Raw genomic sequence first — 20,452 nt, 5'->3', positions numbered from 1 at the left:
CTTTCAATTCTCAGAAGCAGAAATATGGATTATTATTTTTTTTTAAAGATTTATTTATTTATTCATACAGAACTGGGGTACAGGCCAGAGATGCGGAGGGTGAGAGGATTCACCACACACAGAGCGGGGAGCAGAACAGGCAGATCGACAAGTACACTGCTGAGGGGAGCACTGCTGAGGGGAGCAGCGGGCGGGTCAGGAGAGGTCTGCCACGCCATGTGGTCACCTCCGGGGCAGGCGGGAATCGAACTCATGAGGAAGTGGCTTTAGTTTCTCAGTGCAGTGCTTTAACCCGCTGTGCCACCAGGGAGGGCCCGAAATATGGATTATTTTATATTGACAAATACTATCATTTATTAGATTGTACTAATTGGTCCACAGATTATATAACAAAGGGATAATATTCCACACTCTTACTAATACAAATTTTTAATCTCAGCAATCTGATAGGAAGAAAACTATGTCCAAATAACTTTCATCTCTTTAATTACACAGAAGTTTTTACTTTTTTTTTTTTTAAAGACTGTGTTTGTTCATACAGAACTGGGGTACAAGTGCAGGGGTCATGAAAGGATTCACCAGAGACAGAGTAGGGAGCAAACAGGCAGATCTACTGAAATACTCTGCTGAGGGGAGCAGCCAGTGAGACTGGAGAGGTCTGTTGCACCATGTGGGTCACCCCCCTGGCTGGGATTGAGCTCATGCTGAAGTGGCTTCAGCTGGCTTTAACCCATTGTGCCACCAGGGAGGGCCCAAGTTTACTTCTTTATATTTCTTTTTCATTTATTTTTTTCTGTAATCTGCCTGTTCATGTTTTCTCATTTTTTTCGAAGTGCTTTTTGCTATGGATTTATAAAAATTCTTTGTATACTAAGAATACTAGCCAATATCTATCATATGCAACAAAAACTTTCTAGTTTCTCCTGTGCTATTTCAAGTAAATATTATTTTTTTAAATCCAAAATATTATGGCTTTGGCTTTTACAGTTAAATATTTCAGTATCTGGGATGCTCCCTGATGGTGCAATGGTTTAAAACCCAGCACCATAAGCCGGGTGCAGTCACTTTAGCACAAGTTTGATACCTGCCTCGGATATGATCCACATGGTGCAGCAGACCTCACCTGACCCACCCGCTGCTCCCCTCAGCAGTGTCCTTCAGCAGTCAGCCTGTTCTGCCCCCAACTCTGTCTCTGGTGAATCCTCTCACCGCTCCTGCACCTCTGGCCTGTACCACAGTTCTGTATGTATAGATAAATAAATCTTAAAAAAAAAAAAAATTCAGTATCTGTAAAGCCATGAGCTCTCTAAAAACATAAAATTCACATTTCTCATTGCAACTCTATTGTAACAACAGAAAAGAAAAAGTCAACGATTTGGAAATAGGCACCGGCTCTGACATTTTACTACTTCAATATCTAATCTTCAATCTTCTGTTTTATCTGCAAATTATGATGTTGTGGACTGTATTGCACTCACCCTGCCCCTTAGCCCCTTCACCCCCAATCCAAGTGTTGAATCCCTAATCTCCGGTGTAACTGTATTTGGAGATCAGATCTTTAAGGAGGGGATTAAGTTATAATAATGTAAAATGGAGCCCTAGTCTGATACAAATAGTGTCCTTTATAAGAAAAGGAGCAAGAAACCCTAATGTGCCCTCTCCCCAAAATTCATGATGAAAAGTTATAAACCAGCTCTCTGGCACCTTAATCTTAGACTTCTAGTCTCTAGAACTGTGAGACAATAAATTTCTGTTTTTTAAACCACCCAATCTGTGATATTTGTTATGGCAACCACAGCAGACTAATACGTGTGATTCAAAATAATATATTTCAGAGGAACTTTGTGGGGTACAAATTAGATTTACAAAAGAAAGGGGTGTAAAAACAAACAAAAAAAGTCATACAATGGCTAACAATGAGTTATGCTTAATGATAATTAGAGTTAGTAATTATATATACTTGAAGTTAATAAATGGATTAAAAGTGGTCAAGGGCATGTTAACCGAATAGGGACAGGCTTGGTGTTGGAGTTCAGAAGGATTTATTAGCTAGTGGAGAATGTGTCACCCACTGCTGGTGCTACCAACTCTGGAAAGGGTGCACAGAACCTACCGTGTTGTTTCAGGATCATGACTAAGGAGCATTTATGTTTTTGTTCTGTAACAGGTCACTGGAGTACAACATCTCATGTCAACAAGGGGCAGATGATCCAAGTGATCAAACTCCCAATTATGGACATAATCATCAAAAGCTGAGTGGTTTTGCTTCTAATGCAACACTTCAAAGATTATTAAATTACAAAAATAAAAGTTGGGAAAACTCATAAAAGGGGATGGAAGAGGATTTTCCCAGACTTAACAGAATTTAGCCAGGTTTAGCTATATGTTTTCTGATGTTTTTCTGTTGTAACCCATTAAACCAAATACATAAGCTTTTCCTGTTACATTATTTTCTAGAACCCACCACCTTCCTACAGTCTCATAATCATTACGAACTTAAGCATTTCTGGATTTTAAGCACAGTTTAAAGATGGGCTTCTGGCTCTACCTTGGAATATCAAAACTTATGTAGGATTAGGTTTTTCATTTATATTTTAAATATGCTTATTTGATTATCAAAACTTGATCAGAAAACAGAGCTTTTATAGTAGTAAAAATAAAGTTGCATTCAAATTTTCCCTTTCCATCTGTGCTTTCCTAGAAATGTTTTAGTCACTGCAGCTGTTGGGCTTCCAGATGTAGTAACCATTCCCAAGTCTCTGGGACATCTGCAGGGACACCCTGGCCTGGAGAGCATCAGGCAGTGAGCAGCGCGAGCCAACGAGTCTCCTTCCCCACTTCCAACCTGCTTTATGCCCAGATTTTCTGAGGTTTTCTGAGGCCCCAGGAAGAGGGGCTTCTGCCTATGAAATAAGGGCGTAGTTTCTTCTTTCTCATTCTCTATCGCATCTCTTGTCCACTGATTTTTGCTAATACTAGGGATTGCTTTTCTTTTCCTCCTGAGTGGAAAAAAAAAAGAGTCAATTTCAAAATGACATACTTGTTCAGCATCATTTCCTCCGAAGAGCTCAAAACATAATTTAAAAAAAAAGTTGTTTCCATGGCTGTTGTTAAGATAGATGGCAAATATTAAATTTGCAAATAGAAAAATCTTCAGAAAAACTCTCCAGGGATTTTTGTGAGAGAAAGTTAGAGTTAAAGATGAGATGTTTGAATGTTTTTCCTACGTTAGATCCCATTAAACATTTTGCAAAATATAATTTCTGTAGTCCTGTACCTACAAATCACCCAGGAGACCTCGTCCAATTAAAAGTTGGGATTATAAGCAGAAAGACAGAGGTTGCAGGTCCTCAAAAGTGTGCTTCCAAAATTTCTAGCAGGATGTGGGCTATGGATGGGTATTATGGTGTCCCTCCCTCCACCCAAAAATCTAAAAATATACACAGTAATAAAAACAACTTAATGGCTTATGAAGAATTTTTTTTTAATTGAGATATGCATGTGGACAGCACTGGGTCTTGATAATTATTAGGGGGAAAGACAGGGCAGGGCTGTGGTCTGGTTGACTTACAAGAAAGATCCTGTGAGTTTGAAGCACAGCTGGTGAAGCTTTGGCCACAAATGCTGGTTATTTCCGTGAATCATGTTAGAGAGCTGAGACCCGTGCTCTCTTCAAAGAAGTTGTGCCTTCTGCTGAACTCTGCCTATAAATATATCCCAGTTAGTCCTTCCTGGGCTACAACACTGCATTTACTTACTTAGTCATTATGGCGAAATGCTGACTTTCAGCTCATGATTTTTGGCACTGTCCCAACTGTTAATAAAAAGAATTAGGAAAGAGACCATTCTAAATATATACATATACCATGCATGGCTAAATATGCATTAGTGTCTGAGAACAGCTCACATTGACTCTCGTGGATGAATGTGTTTATGTCTGTATCTATGTAAAAGCCAACATATGGTCTTAGAAGGAATTACTCAGACTTTAGAATCAAAGTGTACCTTTCTTCATATGTAAACTTCCCCCAAGTCTAATAATCGCAGTAGGCTTGTCTGGCTTGTAAGCAGATTTTAGACCAATCTTGGATATCTAAGAAAGACAATCCTAGAAATGGAGCTGGAGGAAAAATTTTTTGCAAATGAATGCATAGGGACTTTCTTAGACTTGTGTAATTTTTAAGCAAGTTAGTCATTCACTCTTTCTAGGTCTCAGTGTCTGAAAGTCCTTCCAACTTTAACAGTCTCTGTTTGTAACTCTTCAGATTTGAAATTTTCAATTCAAAATTATGGCTAAGGACATAGGCTAACATTATTATATCCTGTGATGATTAGGAGTAAAAATAATGAATGATTAGATGTGGTCCTTTCCTTCAAGGATTATATACCAAACAGGGCATACCCATGAGAAATAATATGTTTAAGATTATGAGTACAAGTGACAGTAAGAAAGAGTAATTGTACAGTAATGTGGTTAGAAAAATAATAATAAAAGTATAACTCTCTAAAGGTAGTTTTGATTTAAATGAAAAAGGTTAAATGCAATGTGTTCTTTTTCACTTTGTCCTGCTCCCCTTACCAATGCTCTCCCCTCTCTGACACCAATTTGCCCAGTCCTCTAGAGTGTTTTAGTGCTTCCTGAAATTTGTTTTTCTATTAAAATTTTTCATTGTATCGGGCCCTCCCTGGTGGCTCAGCAGATTAAAGCACAGCACTAAGAAGCTAAAGCCACTTCAGCCTGAGTTTGATCCCCCGCCCCAGAGGTGACCCACATGGTCTCCTGACACCCCCCGCTGCTCCCCTCAGCAGTGTACTTGTCAGTCGGCCTGTTCTGCTCCCCACTTTCTCTCTGGTGAAGCTTCTCACTGCCCCTGCATCTCTGGCCTGTACCCCGGTTCTGTATGCACAAATAAATACATCTTTAAAAAAATATTTTTTCATTATATCATTCTTTCAAGACAAATTATAAAACAGAACAACACATAACATATATTTTCTAAATTATTATGGTGATAGCAGTAAAATCTCGGTTCCTAAATATGATGAACTAATCTATTCTGTGTTATCAAACAGACACATAAGTACATATATCATAACTATTATATATCTGAGCATATGGATATAGAGGAAGGAAGGAAGGGAGGAAGGGAGAAAAGGAGGAAGGAAGGAAGGTGTGTGTATATATGCTGATCAGATAATAACCACCCTGTGTGATCATGGATCAAATAAGAACAAGTTATCGTGTAATAACCTCTTTAGTTAGTAAAGTTGACAGATGGGATAATATGGAAATACAGTAGCTCAAAGATTTCCATACAGTATTTTATTTTTGACAAGTCTTGGGAAAAAGTTTAGTTAAATGCTCAAAGAGCATTCGTTAAGGTAAAACCATATCCTCATTGTAAAGAGTACTCCACATTTTAACCAGGAATTGGATTAAGCTATAGAAAATCTACTAACTAAATTTTCAAATGCTTTGAGAATGGAAAGAATAATTAATTTTGTTTTTAAAATCTGAAAGATTTTTCAGAAATTTGAAAGAAAAACTGAGTCTCAGATTGAATTATAGAGATAAAGACCTGTAATTTAAAAAAAAAAAAGAAAAATTTACTTTATTTATTTATACATACAAAAACTGGGGTCTGGGCTAGAGATATAGGGGGTATGAGGATTTACCAGAGACACAGTAGGGAGAAGAATAAGAAAATACACTGCTGCGGAAAGCAGCAGGTGAGACCGGAGAGGTCTGCCTGGCCATGTGGGTCACCTCCCGAGCTAGGGATCAAACTCATGCTACAGTGCTGCAAACTATGTCATGGTGCTGATATTTAACCTCTAGTGCCACCAGGGAGGGAGGCACATTCTAGTTCATTTTTGTATAATATTTGATTTCTCTCCTCAGGTGTAGTCCCCATAAATCTCCCACCTCCATATCACCCTTGAACCATCACCATAGTCCCTTGTTCTCTTCCCTCCCCTGTTTTGATCCTTTTCCTCCCACCTCCCCTGCTTCCTCAGATCTATAGTTTGCCTGCAAGTTTAATCTTTTATCTGACCCTTTGTTCAGTTTCTCTGTATTTCTCTTATAAGTATAACAATCTAATATTTTTATTTTTGCTCTTGACTTACTTCACTAATATAATCTCTCCCAGCCCCACTTATGTTGTTGTGAATGGCATGGCTTTATCTTTTTTTATTGCTGAGTATTATTCCTGTGTGTGGTGTGTGTCTGTGTGTGTACAACATCATCTTGATAAATTAGTCTGTTTGGGGGCATTTAGTTTGTTTCATCTTAGCTATTATCAGGACTGCTGCCATAAATATAGGGGTGCAGGTTTTCCTTTTGAATTGGTGTTTTGTGTCCTTTCTGTAGTTTCCTAGGAATGGAATCTCTAGGTCATGTGGTAAATCCATTTCCAGTAATTTGAAGGTCCTCCACACAGATTTCCATAGTGGTTGGACCAGTTTGCATTCCCACTAGCAGTGTAAGATGGTTAATTTTTCTCCACCCTTAACCAGCATTTGTTGTTGCCAATTTATTTTTAATAGTTACAGTTATGAAGTAGTATCTCATTGTGGTTTTGAGTTGCATTTACTTGATTATGAGTGATATTGAGCATTTCTTCATATACCTGTTGGCCATTTATATTTGCTCTTAGGAGAAGTGTATTTTTAGCCCTTCTGCCCATTTTTTGACTCATGTGTTTGCTTTGTATTTGTTGAGTCATGTAAGATGTTTGTAGACCTTTATTAACAGTCCCTTATCATTGTATTGGAGTGAAATACTTTCTCCTAGTCAGTAGAGCAATAAAAAACTGTATATGAGAAAAAAGAAAAAGAAAAAGAAAAACAGAAAGGATAAATTATGGTGTGGCAGGGTTAATGGCTTAGAGACTGCAATAGTTTAATTGGTAGTTATCGGAGATGTGATGTGTCTTTCAAATAAATGATCATACAGATTGTGAAAAAAAGGTAGAATTTCTATTCTACTCTTTCTGGAAACTATTTATTTAGACAAAAGCTAAAATATTTTCAGAAAAGTATATTTTAAAAAATAGACAAATCAGACTCAGACTGTATTTATCAGATCAGCATCGGGATGATGATTTTTTTTTTTTTAACTGAAGTATGATAAGGTTATACAAAGACAATCTCTAGGATTGAGCAGAGGAGTAGAGACTGTACTTTATAGTTGCCTTCAAATATATACGTTCTCTTTTGATGCAAGATAGAAAAGAAAGCCTAGTAGATAGTAATTATAGGTGAGAAAAATGTTTGAAGAAAAATATTTTAAAACTGATTAAGCTCTTTCATGAGAGCAGAAAGTTTTCTTCTTGAAAAACACTTGGTCCTCAGTGAATATTTAAATCAATGTCTTTTAAGTTGAAATTGGAAAACAGTTTTCCAATGTAGCTACCAGGTAATTGCATGTTTTGCAAGCAGTTATTGGCTGTTTTTTTAAGCAAATTTTTATCTTAATTAAAGATAAAATGTATGGTGAGGCCATACATAGCTCAAAGAAAGAATTGCCTTGAGTCATAGATTTATGACACCGCTCACCCGGGTAGAATGCACCCTGTGTGCAGGGCACATGAAACATCTCCAGGGTCAGACATGAAGCAGAGAGGGTGGAACTCGAGGCAAACATTTTTATTGTGGTTTTCATAAGATGGAGGACATGAATCAAGGGAGAATGTTCTAGATTTGGCTAGCTGTATTGTTAAGTGATTGCTTTGCACATGCACCCTGAGCTAAGAGTGTAGGAAGCCCAGGTGTTAATTGCAGGTCCCCATTACTTACTCAGGAAGCTGATATCCATCAAAACATGGTTAGCACATATGTACAATGTTCAGCGTTATCTTTTTTTATAGTTTGTTTATACAGAAAACATCTTGAAAGTTAGATATAATGTCTCCCTCCCCCCATAGCAAAGGGTAGGTTTGCTTGTGTCTCCTTGCAAAAGGCAAGCAAGCTTATGCTCCATTATAAAATAGTCAGGTTCCTAAAATTTGGGGTTCCTCTCCTCTACTGTATTCAATGGATGTGCAAGGTATTACCTGACCCTTTCAGTATGGTAATATAGGGCTTGGCGTCCTGGGAACCACAATACTTGTTGACACTTCAGCTATATTGCTAAGTCTGTAATAAACTGTCCTTTGCCTAAGAACCAAGAGTTTCCTATCTTCTGCCAGCATCTAAGAAACAGGGACTGACTAAATTGTTTGAACACAAGCATGATAAAGTTGAGTCCCGTCAGATTTTTACAGTAATTTCTGATACCCGATTCTGTGACTTTTAAGGATTTGTAGGTAATACCTTAGTGCAAACATACATTATAGAAGCAAGACTTTTGTTGTCTGGTGATATGATAAAGAATTGACTGAAAGCAGGTAGGAATTTGAAGACACCGTTGGACAAACTTCATGAGAAACCATCTATTCAGATTCCGTCATGGCCCGTTTTGGACAGCGAAGATCTTTAGAACACCACTGATGGAATAGGAATGCAGAAACTTGCCAGGGAAATTAGACTATTTCAAATGTGTTTAGGGTAATTTGTTTTGGAAATATGATATAACTTAAATTGTATTTGAAAATATAAATATTTTCAAATGATTGGTTATGCCAGAAAAAGTTAGTTTTTGTGTTATATTGCTTTCAAAATATATGACAGCTTATCTGGTAAATATATATTAATCTCACTTTCAACACCCTTAATTATTTTTTCCATGAGACCTTCCCATTGGTATGGCTAAATAGTGAAACTGCAGTGTGAATTTCTTTAAATATATCAATTTTTTGGAAATAGTGGTAGAGAGATTTAGTTCCTTGAGTTTCCTGCAACTTTAGTAAGACTGATGCCTGATTATTTTTATGGTTTTAACAAGTATTTTATCCAGTTAAAGAGTGTGAAACATCACATGTTCCTGAAGTTGTGTGTTGCCTTATGTGTAACATGTACATGTATTAAATGGGATTTAGTGTCCCAGTTCTCTGGGTTTTGAGCTGGGTGAGTGAATGCTATATTGCATGTATAACCTAACCACTCACCCTGCCTCTCACATGGGTGGACTCAGAACCAGTGTTTAGGACTGATAGTTATAAACTTGCTTTTCAATAAGGGAAAGCAGGTGATGTAACACCCAGCCTGAATGGGAGCAAGTCATGCCTACAGTCAAGTTGGCAGCTGAAGACAATGGGTGCCAAATTGGTATCCAGCCCAGGAATGCCCCTGGTCTATGACACACTACAGCCTATACCAAAGAGCTTTGAAAATTGAAAAGGGCTGGTTTTCTCAAATACTTGTAGTTTTGAGCAGAAAACATGCTTTCATTCTTTACAAAAACAACATTCTGAAAATGGATTGTAACAGAGAGCTTTCATTTTCTTACCCCCACTATCTTTTTGCTCCATGGTTCAGAGAATAATATGGGGAAAATGGTAACTGGTAACATATATTTAGTTGTATGACTTGTGATTGTAGAAAATAGCAGCCTCTTCAGTAGGAGTTCGATCCCCGGCCCCTGAGGTGATCCACATGGCGCAGCAGACCTCTTTTGTCTCTCTTGCTGCTCCCCTAGTAGTGTATTGTGTACACCTGCCTGTTCTCCCCCACTCTGTCTCTGGTAAATCCTTTCACTTCCCCTGCACCTCTGGCCTGTGACCCAGGTTTGTATGCATAAATTTAAAAAACCTTTTTTTAAACAAGAAAAGAAAATATCTGTTCTGTGTATGTGTATAAATAATAATCTGCTTCTAAATTTTTACAAAACTGATAGGAGAAGAAGTAACCTCACTGTATTTCTTCTGAAGTATAGTCAGAGGAATTATTCCATTGATTATTTAGAATTTATCATAAACTTGTATGATTAATATTTAAGAAAAACATAATTGAAGGAATTATACCTGGACATTAGCATTTATTTTAAAGCTCATGCTTATTATAATGTTAGAAAGAGAAATCTCCAAGAAATACAGGACTGGAGAATATATTGCCCATTATTATGGTCTATTATAATCTACAGAAAATAAGGAGATTATTTGTATAACAATAACTGAGTGAACTAATGAAGCAGAATAGAAAGACAGACCAGTGCATTTATGTTCACTCAAAATTTGAGTGCACTGCAGGGTCTCATGGAAGGTTTATTTAATAAATGGTGCTGGATCAACAGCATTCATTTATATTTTTTGAAATGACTCTTACCAAATACAATATGCCAAATCTCTTCCAGATGAATAGCTCTATTTCCTCTTTCAATTGATGGACACAATCCTTCTCATTGTTCAGACAAAAAATGTTGTCAGAGTCACCTCAATCCTCTTTTTCTCTTACATGCATCAGTAAATCCATTCAGCTCCTCTCTAAAGTACATCCAGTGCTAAGTCAATTATCACCACTTTCAGGAAGCGCCCTGTTTTCCCTGGACTCCTATGATAGTCTTCTTAGTCTGGGGTCCATCCCAGACCGCATGACAGGAAGATGATGAGTGAAATGGTGAACACTGATGAAACTGATTAGTGATGGGGGTACTGCTTGTGACGGCTACAGCTCAGCCCTGCTGGGGATGCTCTGAGAGGCCATGTGAGGCACTCTTCAGAATTACCCCAATGAGAGGAGCTGGACTTGTGTACCAACTCCTTTTCCCTTTTGTTGAAGCTCCCTGGTACTTCTGCTCTCACTGCCATCTTCAGGTAGAGAAATGGGGAGCTGTTGGTAATAAGAGAACTCTCTAGATGGGCCTTTTGGGGTGAACCAAGACTATATGGACAGCTTCTGCTCTATCTCCTAATGGGTCTCACTGGGTCATTCCTTTGTTTTTGTCTTTCTAGTCGTGATCAATATCAATTAATATTATTTTGTATATTTCTACATCTTTATTTTCTCATGTTTATATTTTCCTTTTTGCTGTGTTGTTCTTTTAAATGTTATTGACTTGGGCCCTCCTTGGTGGCACAGTGGGTTAAGGCACAGTACTATGAAGCTGTCCACAGTCACTGCAACATGAGTTTGATCCCCAGCCAGGAAGGTGACCTACATGGCGAGACAACCTCTCCTGTATTGCCCGCTGCTCCCCTCAACAGTGTACAATCTGCCTGTTCTGTTCCTCACTGTTTCTGGTGAATCCTCTCACCCTGCGCCTTTGGTCTCTACCCCAGTTCTTGTATGCATAAATAAATAAATCTTTTAAAAATATATAACTAAATGTTATTGATTTGCCATTAGTTTTTATATCTATGTAATTTGGGACGACAACCTCACACCTCCATATGTGATCAAGCCTTACATAGCTTCCTCTGATGCTCCAGCATCACTACCCTGACACGTTCCTTCCCCATACCTCCTTCTCTCTGTCCCCTCTGCCCCCAACTATTACCTACTGTAACCAATATATTAGTTATGGAGTCCAAGAATTATTGTTGGTTAGCCAATTTGTTATCTTTGGTTTTTTATGTTCAACAAATGAGTGAGACATTCCAGTCACTGTTTCATTTTCTGACATGTCACTTAGCATCACCTCAGGATCCATCCATGACATCCACCTGTTTAAATTTGTCTTCACAGCAGCCAGCACCACAACATTTCTACAGTCCAAAGCATTTCCCATCACTGGTTTTTGTCAGCATCATTCAGTATCTTCCCACCTGATTCTAAGTAAAAACCAAGAATTAACCATCCAGACTGTTACTTTGATTCACAAGGACCTCCATGATCTGGTCCCTCATTATATATTTTTAAAATTTCATAAACTACTATTCTTTTCCTGATTTACTACAAAATTTTTAATCTGAAAGCATACTTTTTTGGGTGAGGCCTTTACTCTTCTTAAAATTCCAATACCTACCCTACTTTATATGCCTCTTCTTCACTCACCTGTTTTTCCTTCACCATAATCATCATCTATTCCTAATTTATATGTTACACTGTAAAACTGAGATTAGTGCTCTTCTCTCTGATTAGAAACATACCTCTAATCTACACTGTTTTTCCTCAGTATTGTTTGCATGTGTTGGGAGACCTGACGGGTGTAGAATAAACGTTTAATAAATATTGTCCTCAAGGACATAATTAGTAGGTGATATGATCTAGTTTTGAGAAACTACAATATAATCAATGCAATAATAATTAATAAAACTATGTAATTTTTAAGTTATAAAACATGACAAACATAGAAAGCATAAAACAATCTAATGATAATACCAGTAAGATAATCTTCTATTATTAAAGAAATATGTGGCTACTATGCTGAGAAAACCACAAATATTTACTGAGACATAAAATAAACTTTTTATTTATGAAGAGATATATCCTATTTCAAGGAAATGGAATATGGTTAGTATGTTAATTCTTTCCAAATTAATTCACATGTTTATCCAAATTCCAATAAAAATTCCACTACCATTACCACACCTCTGTATTATTGGTTTTGGAACATTAAAAACTATTTTAATCTCTTTTAGAGGACTAAAGAGACAAACTGAACTAAGAATATGTGATAGTAAAAAAGAAAATAAATAACAGTTGAGAAGGAACTCAATTTATAACATTAAAACTTTATATAAAAATTTTATATGATGCAAAAATCAATGGATAGATTCATATAACAATATATAGGCCTGGTGCTGACCATAATATACAAGAATCTAATATATAAGAGATGAAGTATCTTCAATCAATGGGTAAGATACTTTTTTGTTCCAAAATTTTCACCATCTGGAATTTATTCCAATGAATTAATGAGAAAAAGCCAACAATTTCTGATGAACACATGCATTATACATTATTTAAAATAACTAGAAATTTTAAATAACCTAACTGTTCAGTATAATTGTCAGATATGATGGATCTATATGATAATGTTTATTTAGCACTAAAAATTAAATGTTGAGACAACTTTCACCAATATGGGTAATAATTTCAGTAAACTATAAATTTAGTATAATAATAAATATATATAACCTACATGCATAATATTATATGTATAAAAAGGCTGATATAGAGGAGAAAGGAAAGAGATATAAATAAATTTTTATAAATGGACAAAAACATGAAATATTTAAATCTATCAGTTAAGAAGTACTGAAAAGAATTAATCATAAAACTATGAAGTTATTGGGCCCTCCCTGGTGGCGCAGTGGGTTAAAGCTAAAGCCACTTCCACACGAGTTCGATTCCCGCCTGCCCCGGAGGTGACCACATGGCACGGCAGACCTCTCCTGACCCGCCCGCTGCTCCCCTCAGCAGTGTACTTCATCCATCTGCCTGTTCTGCTCCCCCTCTGTCTCTGGTGAAGCCTCTCACCGTCCCTGAGCCTCTGGCCTGTACCCCAGTTCTGTATGTACAAATAAAATCTTAAAAAAAAAAATCTTTTAAAAAAAAAAAAACTATGAAGTTATTAAGGGCATATATAGAAAAATGGAATACTGACTTTTTGAATTTTGAACATTGCACATTTGGAAAAATTCAACTAATTATGGGTATTGTAGATGATGTCTGGTCATTTTGGATGCTGATGCAATTCCATTCATCATGTATTTCACAATCATATTTCAACTGCAGATAATTCTAAAAGTTTATAATATGAAATGCAGTATTATAAAATGCATTTTTCCCCACTTAATTTTTTCTTCAAGCCATTTAGTTCACTTGAGTAAGACATAAAGTTACTGCCAAGATTATATTTTTTATTTTTAGACCACTAAATGTAAATTTTGATATGCCCTTGATTAGTAGATACTGTGAAATTATTTGGTGTAATTTTTTATCAGCAATTTGTATGCTTCTAGTTACTAAAGCCAATTTCTTCAAATTTCTGCAAACCCAAATAGAAAAGATTTTCAGTATAAGGAAAACGGAATCTTCTAGATTGATATGAGCTATTATATACAGTTCAACTTTTAAACGTATCAGTGCCCAGAGCATCACTTACATATTAGCTATTTAATTTTATCTTAATTCTCCTTGATCAGGAAAAGCCAGTCATCTATTTTTATAGTTTTATTCTGGCCCTGAAATATTGTTTTTAATAAAAAAATTGAAGTAAAATTAGAAAAAGTGAGATTTGAGCAGCACCTTTTTTCTTTGTCAGAAAAAAATAATTTGATATCTTCTTCTGCCTGCTAATGAGAATCACCTAAAAATACAAACGTATTCCCCCGATGGCAGCCAGCAAAAGTTCTATTCTGAGAAAAAGATTTATTTCCTTGTTTTGATGATTTTTGCCTTTTGTAGCCTGTCTCCGCTGAAAGAAAGCTTTCAATTCCCCCCAAGACCACAAAATACCCCTACTTCTCCCTCATCATTGTGGTTGCCAGTTTATTTATCAGTTGTGGCAAATGAAAACCCTTTACACCATACTTAGCTAAATATTGTTTGCTTTAGGAACAAAGCACAGAGGACAAATATTTCAATGTGGTTTTCCATTTGGGGAGGGAAAGGGGCTCACACTTAAGCTACAGCTGATTCTCATCTCTCAGTCCCCATGATATTTGGCTGCTGAAGCTTCAAAGAGCCCTCAAGGCTCTGAGGAGACACTTGGACTCTGAGTGGCACAGAGGAGGCAGGAGTTAGATGGAGTGTAATTAACCTGGGAAGTCCATAGAGCATAGGCCCCCGGCAAGGAGAAAGTTCGAAAGACTACTCCAGCACCCTGACTTAATTATTATATAAACAGCCTCCAGAGGAACAAGGTTCTTCTTTTAAGGACCCTCTGCAAGGGACTTTTCTTGGTCAGGATTTATGCTGATTCCAGTAAACTAAATATGGAATGAAATGTTAATTCAATGCTAACTCAAGCAAAATCAAAACTTACAGAAAACTACCTCTACTAAAGGCCACCCAAAAGAATTGAAGAAAATCCCTTCCAGTCTAGAATACTAATGGGGTTCAAATAGTAATTGAGAGAATGGACTCTATTTTATTAACTTTAAAAATGCTTTAGTTATGGTCCTCTCTGGTGGTGCAGCGGGTTAAAGCACAGCACTAAGAAGCTAAAGCCACTTCCGCATGAGTTCGATCCCTGCCTGCCCCGGAGGTGACTACATGGCATGGCAGACCTCTCCTGACCCGCCCGCTGCTCCCCTCAGCAGTGTACTTCGTCGATCTGCCTGTTCTGCTCCCCACTCTGTCTCTGGTGAAGCCTCTCACCGCCCTTGAGCCTATGGCCTGTACCCCAGTTCTCTGTGCACAAATAAATAAATCTTTAAAAAAAAATTAGTTATGATCCACCAAATTGATTTTATAGTGCACTAATTGGTCACGATTCTCAGTTGGTCTTTTGGGAACCAAATTTGAGTGAGAAAAGATTTAGATCTGGCGCACTGAGCCTGTGAGTACCCAAGATATGTCCTTTTTCTTGTAAAGGCAGACTGGCCTGCAAAAGACAAAGTATAGGGATGCAAGCCCACCAAAGAAGAGAATTTGTATTTTTTTCCACCATCATTGGATTTCCTGCAAAGTTCATACGGAATAGGGTAGACTTTTAATAGTCTTGCCCACTTATTTGTTCTAAAAATCTATCAGTCACATTTTAATGGGACTATCAGTTCAAGCTCTCATTTTTTGCCAATAGAAATAACAAAATGCACAACAAGTAGGGCAAACAGATGACTTTGGGTATTGGATATCGAGCTTTGGCTATGTGGTTAAGTCGACTTTGAATCAGCTTCTGTTCCTGAAATTTACTAGTTGTTTATCCTGGCAATTTACTTAATCTCTCTAATTGTGGTTTCTCATCAGAGTTTCTTGTAACATTAAAACACTTAGTGTGGCCCTCCCTGGTGGTGCAGCGGGTTAAAGCACAGCACTGAGAATCTAAAGCCACTTCCGCATGAGTTCGATTCCTGCCTGCCCTGGAGGTGACCACATGGTGTGGCAGACCTCTCCTGACCCGCTCGCTGCTCCCCTCAGCAGTGTACTTCGTCGATCTGCCTGTTCTGTTCCCCACTCTGTCTCTGGTGAAGCCTCTCACCGCCCCTGAGCCTCCAGCCTGTACCCCAGTTCTGTATGTCCAAATAAATTAAAAAAAAAAAAAAAAAAACACTTAGTGTAATACTGGACACAAGATGAAGATGCCCCATATTTGATATGACAATTTTTTTGTTTGTTCGTTTATTTGTTTTTAAAGATTTATTTATTTATTCGTACAGAACTGGGGTACAGGCCAGAGATGCGGAAGGTCAGAGGATTCACCAGAGACAGAGTGGGGAGCAGAACAGGCAAATAGACGAAGTACACTGCTGAGGGGAGCAGCGGGCGGGTCAGGAGAGGTCTGCCACGCCATGTGGATCTCCTCCAGGGCAAGCGGGGATCCAACTCATGTGGAAGTGGCTTAAGCTTCTTTGTGCTGTGCTTTAACCCGCTGCGCCACCAGGGAGGGCCTGATATGACAATTTTTAAACGATGACTAATCATTAATTAGTTGTGTGAGCATGTGCAAATTACTTTACATCTTACTTTCTCATCTGTAAAGTAAGAGGTTTGAATAAGATGGGTATGTGCTTCCCAGTTTTAGAGTGCACTAATTAGAAGACACCATAGCTAGGAATTAGGAAGGCTGTAACTAGGTGAGTTAGATTTGTAAAATATATGACCTTTCATCTTGCCTCTATCATCCAGACACTGATTTAATACACTGCCTTGTTTATAAAAATGTGTTAGAACCCATTTCAGAAACAAAATAGAATCACAAAATCCAAAATTTTGAAGTGTAAGAAGGACTTCAAATTAAAAGATAATGCTAAATGGAAACTTGATTCTGGGGCCTCCCTGGTGGCACAAGGGGTTAAAGCACAGCACTCTGAAGGCTATGGGCAGCCACTGCACCACAAGTTTGATCCCCAACATGGCACAACAGACCTCCCCTCTCCTACCTGCTGCTCCCTTCAGCAGTGTATTTCAGTCAGTCTGCCTGTTCCATTCCTCACTCTGTCTCTAGTGAATCCTCACCCCTTGAACCTCTGACCTGTATCCCAGTTCTTGTATGCATAAGTAAATAAATATTTAAAACAAACAAAACACCCCCATTCTACACAAAGAAATGAAGAGTGCCAGATAATGTGGCATATGGGTAAATACGTAACTTTTTTTGATATCACAATATTTTTCAAAACCAATTTGTCTCTTTAAAGCAGAAATAATAAACCATCATGGGGTTTGTAATATATATGCCAAGCAATAGCATGAAAGATGAAAAGGAAGAAAATGGAAAATAGAATTATATTAGTTAATATCACACAATACATAAATTAGTATAATATTTTCAAGGGGATACTCATATATTACAATTTAATGTAAGTCCTAAAGAACTACTAAAACAAAATAAAAACTAAAATTACAAAGATAAATCAATAGAAGAGATGAAACACTAAAAAAAAAAAAAAAACCTCATTCCTAAAGACAGCAGAAACTGAGGAAAGCCTACAGGTCATCTGGAATTAATCCATATAAACAGAAAAATGCTCAAAAAAGACTGATATATATTATCCATTATTCCCTGTAAAGATGGGACTATCAATTTATTTTCTTCTTAAATTTTTATTTATTTACTTATTTTATCGAGATGCCATTGCTTTACAACATTACCATTAAGGATGTAGGGGCCCCTTGTTCCCATACCTCATCCACCACCAACACATCCACAATCATCCACCTGTCCATTCTGCTTCCTCCACACATTGTTTTGTCCACTCCTTCCTGCTCTCGTATTCTTGGCTTTATGGTCAGATTTCCACAATGTGCTCTTGCTTTGGCTTTACTTGACCCTTTGTTTTTTTCTTTATATCCCACAAACAAGTGGCACCATCTGTGCTGCTCTTTCTCCATCTGACTTTGCTTAGCATAATATCCTCTAAGTCCATCCATGTTCAAAAACTTGTCTTGTTTAATAGTCGTGTAGCAGCCCGTTTTGTATATATACTACATCTTCCTGATCGAGTCATGTGTTTTTGGGATTTAGGTTTTTTCCATGGTGTGGCTATTATTAATAGTACTGTAATGAATACAGACATGCATATATTCCTTTGAATGAGTGTTTTGTACTCTTTAGATAAATACCTAGCAGTGTACTCGCTGAGTCAGATGGCAGATCTATCTTTAACCTTTTGAGAAATATCCACACTGTTTTCCATACAGGCTGGCCCAATCTATATGTCCACCAACAGTGCAGGAAGTTTTCTTTCTCTTCACATCCTCACCAGTACTTGTTTCTGGACTTTTTGATATGGTTCTTACAGATGTGAGGTGATATCCCATCATGGTTTGGATTAGAATTTCTTTGACAATAAGTGATGATGAGCGTATGTTCATGTGCCTGTTGGCCATCTGTACATCTTCTTTGGAGAAGCATCTGTTTAGCTTTTCTGTCCATTTTTTGATTGGGCTATTTGTTTTCTTTTCCGTTGAGTTTTATGAGTTCTTTATAACTTTGGATGTTAGCCCCTTGTTAGATGTATGTTGTATGATATGCAAATATTTTCTCCCATTCAGTAGGGTGTGTTTTTATTTTAGTGATAGTTTTTCTCACTGTGCTGAACCTTTTCAATTTGATGTACTCCTGGATGTTTATATTCTGTTTTGTTTTCCTTGCCTTTTAACTGTCCTGATTTTTGTAGCACAACAAGCATTTTTTTATTTATTTACTTATATTTTTAACTATAAATTTTGAAAATTAAAAATCATAAAATCTAAAAACCAATTAAGAAATAATATTTTTAATATTAAGATCATCAATTTATTTCTTCTTTAACTTTTTCTTTATCTTTTTTTTTAACCTATTGTAGAATAAGAGTGATATTTTTTTAAAGATTTATTTATTTATTCATACAGAACTAGGGTACAGGCCAGAGATGCGGAGGGTGAGAGGATTCACCAGGGACAGAGTGGGGAGCAGAACAGGCAGATCTACTGAGACACACTGCTGAGGGGAGCAGCAGGCGGGTCAGGAGAGGTCCGCCGCCCATGTGGTCACCTCTGGTGCAGGCCGGGATCGAACTCATGCAGAAGTGGCTTAAGCCTCCCAGTGTAGTGCTTTAACCTGCTGCGCCACCAGAGAGGGCCTAAAAGTGATTTTTAAGGTAAAAATAGCAAAGGCTACAGTGAATCAACTAGGAAGACATCAAAAGAATTTTTAAAATTTGAATTCCAGGTACTTACAGAATTTGAAAATGTTAATATCTGAAAACTAACTTAGACTATAATGAAGGAAGACTGAGGTCCCCATCCACTGGCTGACTCTACTCCCATACTCTAGTCCCATACTCACAAGTGTGCTTAGATGCTTGACTCAGACCATTAAAGATATGGTGAGGATAATCTGATGAGGACCCACTTATCTTGGAAAGAAAAAGTGTTTATGTGCTGACAAATGGAAAGCTATATGAAAAGATTAACTTTTTTTCCCAAAAAAATTGGAAATAGAGGAATAGATCAAATTTCATTCAATGCTGCACATCTATTGGTCATGCATTGTATTATGCATTTATTTAATCCCTACAACAACCCTATGAGGTAAGTGAAAGCATCACCACCGTTAAGATGAGAAAGCAGCTAGTACATTAATAGTGAGAATGCAAAACTTAGGAGTGTATCTCTTAACTATGTGCTATAAATAATAAGACAAAATTTAGGTACACTTTGGCCCCTATGACAACAAAGGAGATAATAATTGCATTACCGATAATAATTGAATTACCATAATAATCAGTCCAAATTGACCTTGAAAATAGAATCTGCTTCATTACAAAAAAAAATATAATCATAGTGGTGAGAGGAACTTCATGAGGATGAGAGAGATAACATCAGTTTCTACCTTTAGGTAGGAGGAATCCTGTACCTTGCATAACTAAGTGTACTAAGTGTCTACTCTGTTGTAAAAGAATCTAACCTGGACTCCAGCAGGCACCCTTTAATCAGGCTCCCAGTGATCCTTCCCTCCTAGCATTCCAACATTTGCATAATCCCTTCTGCTTGAGTGTGGACTGAACTGAGTAACCACTTGGGACACATAGATTAATGCAAATGTGATGTGATATCACATTAAAGATTAAGTTAGAAAGACTCTGGACACAAGACTTACTCATCATCTTACCCTCTTTCATTCTAGCCCACTAGCTCTGACAGAAGCTTGACTGCCATTGTGAGCTGCCCTCTAAGAAGTCCCATGTGAGGAGGAGTGATATCTCCAGCAACCACCAGAAAGGACAAAGGCCAATGGACAGTCAGGAACATGGCCCTTGGTAGATGTCCTGCTTTCCTACTGGTGATGACTGCAGCCCCATCAGACATCTTGATTGCAACTTTGTGAAGAACTGTTGCTAGAAACACTCAGCTAAGCTATACCCAGACTTCTGAGCCACAAAAACTGAGGTAGTAATTTTATTTTTGCTTTAAAGCAGCTATATTTGGGGCTAATTTACCACACAAAAATAATAATTAATAGCAGTTTAGTCACTGA

The sequence above is a fragment of the Condylura cristata genome, unplaced genomic scaffold, assembly GCF_000260355.1.
Source record: "Condylura cristata isolate star-nosed mole 26May11 unplaced genomic scaffold, ConCri1.0 scaffold00001, whole genome shotgun sequence".
Lineage (NCBI taxonomy): Eukaryota > Metazoa > Chordata > Mammalia > Eulipotyphla > Talpidae > Condylura > Condylura cristata.
The sequence above is the reverse complement of the archived record's forward strand: the minus strand, read 5'-3'. Positions refer to the sequence as shown.